General features: G+C 36.1%; 1 long non-coding RNA gene across 1 annotated transcript; it reads left to right on the forward strand.

Moving 5' to 3' along the window:
* The first annotated feature begins 552 nt into the window (after positions 1 to 552).
* LOC112322138 (uncharacterized) lies at positions 553 to 9,420 on the forward strand. Its single transcript, XR_002976614.3, has 5 exons — positions 553 to 660; positions 2,556 to 2,619; positions 3,278 to 3,304; positions 6,098 to 6,192; positions 8,996 to 9,420. It is a non-coding gene; the product is annotated as an uncharacterized lncRNA (long non-coding RNA).
* The last annotated feature ends 682 nt before the right edge of the window (positions 9,421 to 10,102 follow it).

Below are 10,102 nucleotides of genomic sequence, written 5' to 3' on the forward strand. Positions count from 1 at the left end.
AGCTTCTGTGGTCATTGGACTTTAAAGATAAGAACTATTTTATTATACAACGCAGATTACTGTATTTTGGCAAATATTTGAATATACTTTAACACTTAAAAAGTTCTAAAGTTGGTAAAATTAAGGTACATTGTAATAACTTGAGGGAGACACATTTGAAATAAATGGCTTCAATTTCATTATGCCAGTTGACACCCTATATTAGAGAACCAGTAAAATGTTGACAAGATGGCATCATTTTGGGCATAGAGATTTTCCATTTTGGACGTGCATTTGTTGAAATAGGGCAGAGGGTGTTCTGCGGAAACATTTCTACCATTTCAAGTCATTTCTATGCTTACTTTAGCATACTTTTCTCTGTCTTATTCATGCATACCTAGACAAACACTGGGATTAACAAGTGAAGGGTATAGTTTTTTTCTTGTGATTCTGCTTCACAATCATCTATTGTAAAGTATAAGTTCATTCTTTGTATCTGTCAAGACAGATTTGGGGCATTATTTTGGTTCAATAATATGATCTCACAATTGACATGATGTAGCAAAAACAATGCAGAGTTTCAGTGTGTATAAATAGACCAGTCCTCTAGAAAAGCACACCATCTCTTCTGGCTTTGCCATTCCAGCTGCTTGAACTTCTGCGTCTCATCTTGGGTAAAAGGTAACATATTCATGGACAATTTAATATGATGCCTTATTCTAATTTTTCTTTGCTACAATGAGTTGTAAACCATGTTTTAAGTGATAACTTTTCATGAAGAAACACTTAAAGAAACCGTGATCCTATGTCAGGGTCCGAATGGGAGGACGGGACCACAGTGCTCTGCACTGACAACCACGGTGACCTGAACAGAAGACGCGAGGAGCAGGGGCGCTGTGCGCCTTGCTCCCTGCTGGTGACACAACCCAGACTTTTCACTTTCCTGACTAAATATAAAATGTCTACCGTGTGATCATTTGTTTTACCTTGAACTTAAATCTCATGGTTATATTTTACAAGAAAATGATCTTTAGAATAGCATAAGCTCTCCTTTTCCAAATGTGGGTATTACTCTAAAGGTTTAATTAACCTTCATCAAAGTTACTGCAGTACCATCAGTAACTCATTTTACTTACCTTTTCTTCAGCCTTTCTATCATTAAAACAGTTTCCGACTAAACTTTTCTTATTTTATTTGATCTATATTCATTTCATTTGTGACTTTGTTTAAACAAGTTATTATGCTTTGTTAAACATCACCATTGTGCTCTTTGGATAATATTCCTTCCAAGACGCTAATTATCCATCTGGGTATCTGTCTATCTGTAGAAGACCACTTTCTCTGAATTATCTTAATCCTTTTCTTTCAATAAAAGTTAGTGTATGAACAATGCTACAAGCTGAATGTTTATTTGTATCATAACATGAATAAGTATTCAGGTGAGTATTAAATGATTTTCAAAATGTTGTCAAAAAACATATAATTTCCTCAATTTGTCCAGTGACAAAGTCCTAAATTTCATTCAACCAATGAGGCAAAATCAGCAGGTAAGGAACAATGGAAATACCATCGGTCACAAATTTTGCTTCATATGTTAAAGTTTAAAGTTATCAGGCAGAAAAACAGTTTCTTTTATTATCAGGGGGGAAAAAAGATGTTATTCCATTGTTTTATCAAAACTGATGGCCAAAATGATCAGGAAGATAAAAGCTTTTACCATTACTTACCTTATACTTTGTAAAATGTTTTTATTTGGAAGTTTGTAGCTGAAAAATAAATGATCTGCTTTACTTCTTACATAACAGCAAGAGTACTGAGTTCATTCTGTAAACTGAATTACAAAAACATATCAGAGAATCCCAGATTAGGGTAATTTCATTGAATAAGATAACTTGGAGATTAAATTATCTAACAAAATGAATGTATCTACAAATATTTTCTCTAAAACTTCTTTATAATTGGATTTGACTCTCTCCATTATCTTTCATTTTCTAATACTAGGCTTATACCAACTCCACAGTTCTCAAGTCAGAACCTGACTTATTTTCTCAAGATCTATTATAACACTTGTCTCTGATTCTTGTAATCCTGCCTTTGAATATATTTTTAAACTCTTCCTTAACCAATATTCCACATGTCATTATGTAAGGTCCCCACAATTTCACAACCATCCAAATGGTCAGCCTGTCCTCATTATTGTTCTTCTTACCGGGTGAACTATTTCATTTCCTACATACAATCTTCTCTCATATTGTTGTTTCTTTGTAGGTTCCGTAAATCTTTCTTTACCTATTCTATATAATTTCACAGAAGCTTTGCCTTTTTATTTGCTTTCATATTTCCACTCTCTCTTGGTTTCTTTAAGATATCCTGTTTTCTGTTTTCATGAAACATTAGTATCTCTCTGCCACAACAATGTCCCTCCTGGTCTCTAAGTCCCATGAGATCATGCAGTGTGTTTGAATAGCCTGTACCTCCAGCCAGTTTCTTGAAGCTGCAGATCATAGCCTGGTCAACAAATGATTTGAAAGCACAGGAATGAATGTGTTACTGATTTGTCACATGTGCTTTCACAGGACTCGGCCAACTATGAAGATCCTTGCCTTGGCCTTTATCTTGGCTCTCATGCTTGCCATGATTGTGAGTATAGCAGAAATTTTGAAGAAGAACTGTTCTCAGTAATTATTCAGAGAATGTCTCTTTGCTGTGCCAAGAACATGAATACATTGCCTAAACATGGCTTTGTCAATTCTAAAGTTTTGAGTGAACATTTTCTGTGAATTAACTTACATCAGTACCTTAAGGACTTAGGATAATTCTTAGGCACCCACACACAGGCACTAAGCACACACGGAAGTGCATGTGAGAAACAATAAAAATCCAAAAAGAACAGAGAAAACACAATCATAACACCAGAGACCTGTACAATCTATATTTAAACAGAGATAGATTTTCAGAAACTTAAAACACACCCACCTAAACACATTGGTCTTGAGCTCACCCAAATGTTAACTTTCCAATCTCACTATCCTAGTCACAGGGATAGGTTTTTTCTAATCTGACACAGAAGAAATTTGGACCCAAGGGAACTGGTAATAGAATGTAGCAAATTAATTATAGCCAAAGCCTAGTTGTGGTTCATGGTAAAGACGTCACCAAACATGAAACAAATAGCTTCAGGTTTCAGTGACCTAAGACTTTGCCTTCATATGTTTGATCATAACTGTGGCAGCTACGCGCCTTCTCACAATATTGAATGATTAACCTGAGCTTTCCACTCTTCTTTTCTTTTTTCAAGGGGGCGCATTCTTCTTCATCTGAAGAGGTAAAGCACTTTCATTTTCTAGAAAACTTGATCATTAAACATGGGTGGCAAATTTAATTTGTTCTCTATATTAACAGAGATGTCATTTTTGTAGAAACAGATACCATGTAAGTATTCCCCAGATAATGTGGTATAATGAAACATATTTTCTTCTCTGGGTATTTGTTCTATTATAAGAATCAATATTGATCTCTGAAACGTCTTTATGGTGAATGGCCAAAGTATATATTAAGTTTTATGATATACTGGTAAATGACCCCCAGGTTGTATACTGGTAGGACTTAGATAGAGACTTATAATGCTACCCTGAAGAAGCCAATGAACTTAGCCAAATGTAAGGATCTTTGGTAAATAATTGCCTTGGCCAAAATAATGAAATTCTAGCCCTGGCTGGTGTATCTCAGTGGATTGAGCACAGGCTGCAAAACAAAGGGTCACTGGTTTGATTCCCAGTCAGGGCACATGCCTGGGTTGTGGGCCAGGTCCCCAGCAAGGGGTGGGTGAGAGGCAACCACACATTGATGTTTCTCTCCCTCTCTTTCTTCTTCCCTTCACCTCTCCCTATAAATAAAAAATAAAATCTTTTAAAAAAAGAATAATGAAATTCTAAATCTGTACAATATAATACATTCTTTTTTTTGTTTTATTTTTGTGTTTGTTGTGGTTTTTTCAATATTTAAATTAATTTATTGTTGTTTAATTACACTTGTCTGCAATTTCTCCCCACCTTTCTACCCCACACCAGCAAACCCACCTCCCTCCCCTTCTTCCACTCTCCCCCTTGGTTTTGTCCATGTGTCCTTCATGGTAGTTCCTGAAAACCCTTCTCCCCACTATCCCTCCCCCACTCACCTCTGGCTATTGTTAAATTGTTCTTAACTTCAATGTCTCTGGTTATATTTTGTTTGCTTTTTTCTTCTGTTGATTATGTTCCAGTTAAAGGTGAGATCATATGGTATTTGTCCCTCACCGCCTGGCTTATTTCACTTAGCATAATGCTCTCCAGCTCCATCCATGCTGTTGCAAAGGGTATAAGCTCCTTTTTCTCTCTGCTGCATAGAATTCCATTGTGTAAATGTACCATCGTTTATGGATCCACTCATTTGCGGATGGCCACTTAGGTTGCTTCCAGTACTTGGCTATTGTAAATTATGGTGCTATGAACATTGGGGTGCATAGGTTTCTTTGAATTGGTGTTTCAGGTTTCTTAGGGTATAATCCAAGCAGCAGAATTGCTGGGTCAAAGGGAAGTTCGATTTTTAGTTTTCTGAGGAAATTCTATACTGTTTACCACAGTGGCCACACCAGTCTGCCTTCCCACCAACAGTGTACTAGGGTTCCCTTTTCTCCGCATCCTCTCCAACATTTTTTTGTGGATTTGTTTATGTTGGCCACTCTGACTGGTGTGAGATGGTACCTCATTGTGGTTTTAATTTGCATCTCTCTGGTGGCTAGTGATTCTGAGCATCTTTTCATATGTCTCTGGGCCCTCTGTATGTCTTCCTTGGAGAAGTCTCTGTTCAAGACTTTTGCCCATTTTTTAATTGGGTTGTCTGTCTTCCTGGAGTGGAGTTGTATGAGTCCTTTATATATTTTGGACATCATACCCTTCTCTGAGGTATAATTAGCTTATATGTTTTCCCGTAATATTGGTTCTCTTTTCATTTTAATGCTGTTTTCTTTAGCCATGCAGAAGCTTTTTATTTTGATGAGGTCCCATTTCTTTATTCTTTCTTTTATGTCCCTTGCTTTAGGGGACGTGTCTGTGAGGATGTTGCTGCATGGAATGTCTGATATTTTCCTGCCTAGGTTTTCCTCTAGGTCTTTTATGGTGTTACAACTTATATTTAGGTCTTTTATCCACCTTGAATTTATTTTTGTGTATGGTGTAAGTTGGTGGTCAAGTCTCATTTTTTTTGCACATAGCTGTCCAGATCTCCCAACACCATTTGTTAAAGAGGCTATTTTTTCTCCATTTTATGCTGCTGCCTCCTTTGTCAAATATTAATTGACCATAGAGACTTGGGTTTATTTCTGGGCTTTCTGTTCTATTCCATTAGTCTTTTAGGCTCCAAAAAACACAGATGAGGTGATAACCTTTCACCTTTTTATCCTTGTGGAGTATGATGAAGTCATTAGGAAAAGTTAAACTGATCTTAATAAATAAGATAGATAATGTCACTTATCTAGCATTTCGAAAATAAAATGTATTCTCAATATCATATTATTTTCCCATGCCAATCAATATCCTATGTTCTCAAAAAATCCACTAGTATATTAAATAGATGAATTTTAACAAGCAACCAAATTAAAAGATGAAAAAGAGTAAATGAAAGATATCAAACATAACAGAAGTGAATATTTTAAAATGCAGGTTTTAAGAGACAGTAAGGTCATTATAGGTCAACAGTGAGAAGTAGCAATTCCACCAAACCTGAAATGAACAAATTCCTTCCCCCTGGAAAATTCAAGGAGGAGCAAAGTAGAAGCTCAGAGGTAATGTTTTAAAGATTATTTACAACTTGTGTGAGTATTTCTCCATAATGGATGCATTCACCTGCATTATAAAAGAACAGAATTGTCAACAAACAGTATAGCTGCAAATACCTTCCTATTTTTCTCTCTCTTTAAACATTTTTTTCTTAAAACCAAGTGAAAATCTAACTAAAAATTTGAAAATCAAACATGTAGATGATCTATAAATTCCTACCAACTTTAAAACTCAGACTAATTGAAATTACTATGAAATATTTACACGGCCATTGTCTCACATCTCTGTCATTGTTTTTTCAGGGAGACTATCGATTACCCTTTCCACCAAACCCAGAGCTGCCTCCATTTCCTGCTCCATTTAGAACAAAGTAGTAAGCACAGGATGGATTATAGAGGTAAGCTACAACTAATGACATTGAAAAATATTTTTAACTTCTTATTTTTATTTATTGTTACTTCTTAAATCTTCACAAGAGAATATGTTTTTATTGTTTTTAGAGAGAGTGGAAGGGAAAAAGAGATACAAACAGAGAAAAAAAACACTTTAGTGTGTGACAGGGAAACATAGTATGGTTGACTCTCATAAGTGCCCAGACCAGGGATCTAACCTGCAACCTAGGTATGTCCCCTGACAAGAGATGGAACCTCTAGCCATTTTGCTGTAAAGGACGATGCTCCACCAACTGAACCACCCAGCCAAGGATCTAGTGACCTTTTTTGTTCTCCAGAAATTTCAGTGGTGATGGTTAAAACAAGAATAAACAAAACCAAGCCATCAAACCAAAAGCAGAACAGCTGAAGCAACATAAGCAGGTGTAGCTCTCCTAAAGTGCATTTATTCACCTAAAAGCTTCTAAAAGAAGACATCTGTCTTGGTGTGGTTAGAGGTGGGATTTTCAAGTGGGAGCTCTGGTGTTTTTTTATCCTGGTTCAACAGCTACCAGTTTCAGGACCTTAAACTATTCCTAATCTTGTCTAAACTGCATTTTTCTCATGGACAAACAGGCATTATAACAATATGTGACCTCTCCATACAATTGGGGAGACTATTGACAGACATATTCCATCAATGCCTGTGATTAGAGTTGTATGTAATTGTGACTCCATGATGCCCTGCCACTAAGTCTGTACCTGGATAGCTTTCTAAAATGGACCCTCTGGAGTATTGGCACACACGCCATCTGGGAACTTGTCCGAAATTTAGAGTCTGAAGCCCCACCCAGGGCTATTCAATCAGAATGTGTATTTTCATAAGGCCCCTAATTGATTCAGACCACAGGAGAGTTTAAACCACTTTGCTGTGGAATATCACTACAGAATAAATCAGTTCTATAATTCAAAGTTGAAGTACTTCTAACAGATTTCAATTACTTTTCATTACACAAAGTATTTTCAAAAGAAGTCACATTATTGACAAGGTGAAGAGTCTGAACTTACTCCCTAGGCATTAGGTAATAGGTGAATATAATTGATCAAGAAAGAATATATTAAGAATATCATTTGGGAGACACAAATATGGATGAAATGTGTACGCTGTATTAAGGAAAGGGGCAGGAAACCTGAGATAATAGGAGGAAGACTTAAAAGTAATAGTAGAAAGACTTTGAAAAGGAATCATCAGATCTGATGATGGATTGAATGAAAGATGTAACCAGGAAAGGGGAAGAAGAAAAAGAAATGGATGTTATTTCTCAGAACTGGACCAGCACATAAAAGTGCTTAGCAAACATGCCTCTTAGAAAAGAATCAATGCTCTCCCAATGCCCTCCTTTTGTCGATTGTTTTCTTGGCGTGGTGGAGGTTGTTTTGCTTTGTTTTGTTTTTCAGAGAATATTGCTGTATGCCTATGTTTTGCTTGGTTTACATTAGGGTATGTTAAAAAATGTTAGTTTTGAAGGTGAATAACATTCAAATTCAAAAGCCAAGTGGGCTAATATGCAGAACTGAAGCTCATGTGAGAAGTGACAAGTGAAAAAAAAGATTATAAAAATTTATTCAAGTTTTTCATTATTTGTTCAATGTTTCTTTAGGCCCTGATGTAGTGTAAGGAAAAGTCATAGCTTGATATATAATTAGTTTGGCCATGAAACTTAAAGACGTGGCAAATAAGAGCTTTTTAAGTGACTGAAAAAAACTATGAGAAATAAAAGCTGTTACTTGTGATATCATTTTAGGAAATAGGGGTTCAGCTGACATATGTATTCATTCAGTCACCAGATACTTCTGGGCCCCATTGTGAGCAAGCAGTGAGATAGCACTGGAATATAAATACCATTGAGCCAGAGTCTCTGCAGTTGCAGCTTATTACCTAGTTATAAAGATGGATATCAAAGCTGACCATCAGCAACCAGAACATCATTTGACAAGGCATGTGTCATTGTCATTTTGACATTGCCTGTGTTCTTTAGGCCTATTACACAGTGGGAGGCCAGTGGGTGAGGGGGAGACATACAGTGGGTGAGCCTGGCCAGTAGGTGACAGACAGGGAGTACTGACAGAACATTAACAAGTACATTGGGAAATTATCACAGTTATTTAAGATGAAAAATAAGAGCTCGAACCAAGAAAGAAGTAGTAGAGGTGCAGCAATTCATTCTAAAGTGAATCTGATTACATAACTAGTTTAGATAATATTCGTAAAGCTTTTCCATGTGGATGATTTTAACCAAGGCATGGTTTTGGGTCAAGGATCCTCTGTCATGTCAAGGAAATTCTTACACAAACACAGACAAAGAAAGACTTTATTCAGAAAAAAGGCCATGGCCATGGGTACAGTGCTCAAATCTCAGAAATCTTTAAGCATCCCAAAACCTAACAGAAAAAGCCTTTTTTAAAAGGGTACACAGAGGTATACAAAGATTAGCAGTAGCTTTTAATGGGAAGGAAGGCAAGCATGTAAATGATCAGTAGGAAATAGTGTCCACTGTGATCAATCGGTTCTCAGAATAAGCTGATAAAAAGGGCATGTTCCACTTTTTAGTTCTTGTTCAAGCTGCAGAGCAAGCAGAATTGGGGATCACAGGACAGCTTGACTATGATTTTGTGGAGACCAAGTAAAGGGTATCAAAAAGAAAATTGTAAGCCCTTGGTCAAACACAAAGAAATAGATATGGATAAAATTCAAAAGCAAGAACATAACGATATTAGCAAAGATTTAGTCTGTAGTTTAATGAAAGAAATGTTTCTCTTTCTCTACAGCCTTCATCAGAAGTCTTCTTGGTCTCTACTCATGACCATTCTTCTTAATCAAGAACGATTTCCCCTTCTAGCAACATGTTATCAGCCTGCATACAATAAAAGCATCCAAAGTGCCTTCGAAAGCATATTTTATAAAACAATTCCAAAGTGGAGCATTACTAGTATTGTCTCATGTATTAGATTGGAACTTAAAAAATTTAACCCATCAATAGGTTTCTGTGTACAAATTTCAGCTGTCAAAAAGTCACGCGAATCATGTTAGATGAAAAACACAAACCCGAGATCAATGATCAATAGTTCTAACGCAGTGGTAATGATTTTCTCTTCACTATTTGATTGTTTTCTATTTTGTTCTCTATACTGAAGTACCATAAAATTAAACAAAAAAATCTTTCCCATCACAATAAATCAATCTATGAAGCAATTACCGGATATATCATTGTTTTAATTTCTTAGCACTGCTGAAACAAAGTACAAAATCTAGTGGCAAAAAACAACAGCAGAGCTTTGCTGTTTGTAATAAGTCTAGGGTACAATTCAACCTTGCTTTTTCTTTTTCTCTGGCATTATTGGCAGCCCTTGACAATTCTTGGTTTGTAAGTGCATCACTGCAATCTCTGTCTCTGTTGTCACAGAGCCGTCTTCTCCTTCTGTGCCTCTTATTATAAAAACAGCAGTCATATTTCATTAAGGACACACACCTTACTCCTGGGTAACCAGGACTTAACTAATTACATCTGCAATTACCCATATTTCCAAGTGAGATCACATTCTGAGGTGCAGAGAGTTAGAACTTCTACTTATCCTTGGGTAAGGACACAACTGAATGCATGGCACCTGTGTTTCTCTTAAGTCTCATTAACATTTTTGCAACTATTATATGCCAACACACAATATTTTTTACTCTTTTAATATTTTTCAAGAAAGGACATGCAGTTTTATTTTATCATCTCCTACATAATGATTACAGGAGAAAGCAGGTTATGACATAACTGGGTGACTATTCAAAGGGCAAGATAATCATCTAGGCAATCTCATTTTAGTTGTGAATAATTCTGTATTATAAGAAATTCCAATCCATGTAGTGTACACAAATTCACTAGAATG

Source organism: Desmodus rotundus, chromosome 4 (assembly GCF_022682495.2).
Source record: "Desmodus rotundus isolate HL8 chromosome 4, HLdesRot8A.1, whole genome shotgun sequence".
Taxonomy (NCBI): Eukaryota; Metazoa; Chordata; class Mammalia; order Chiroptera; family Phyllostomidae; genus Desmodus; species Desmodus rotundus.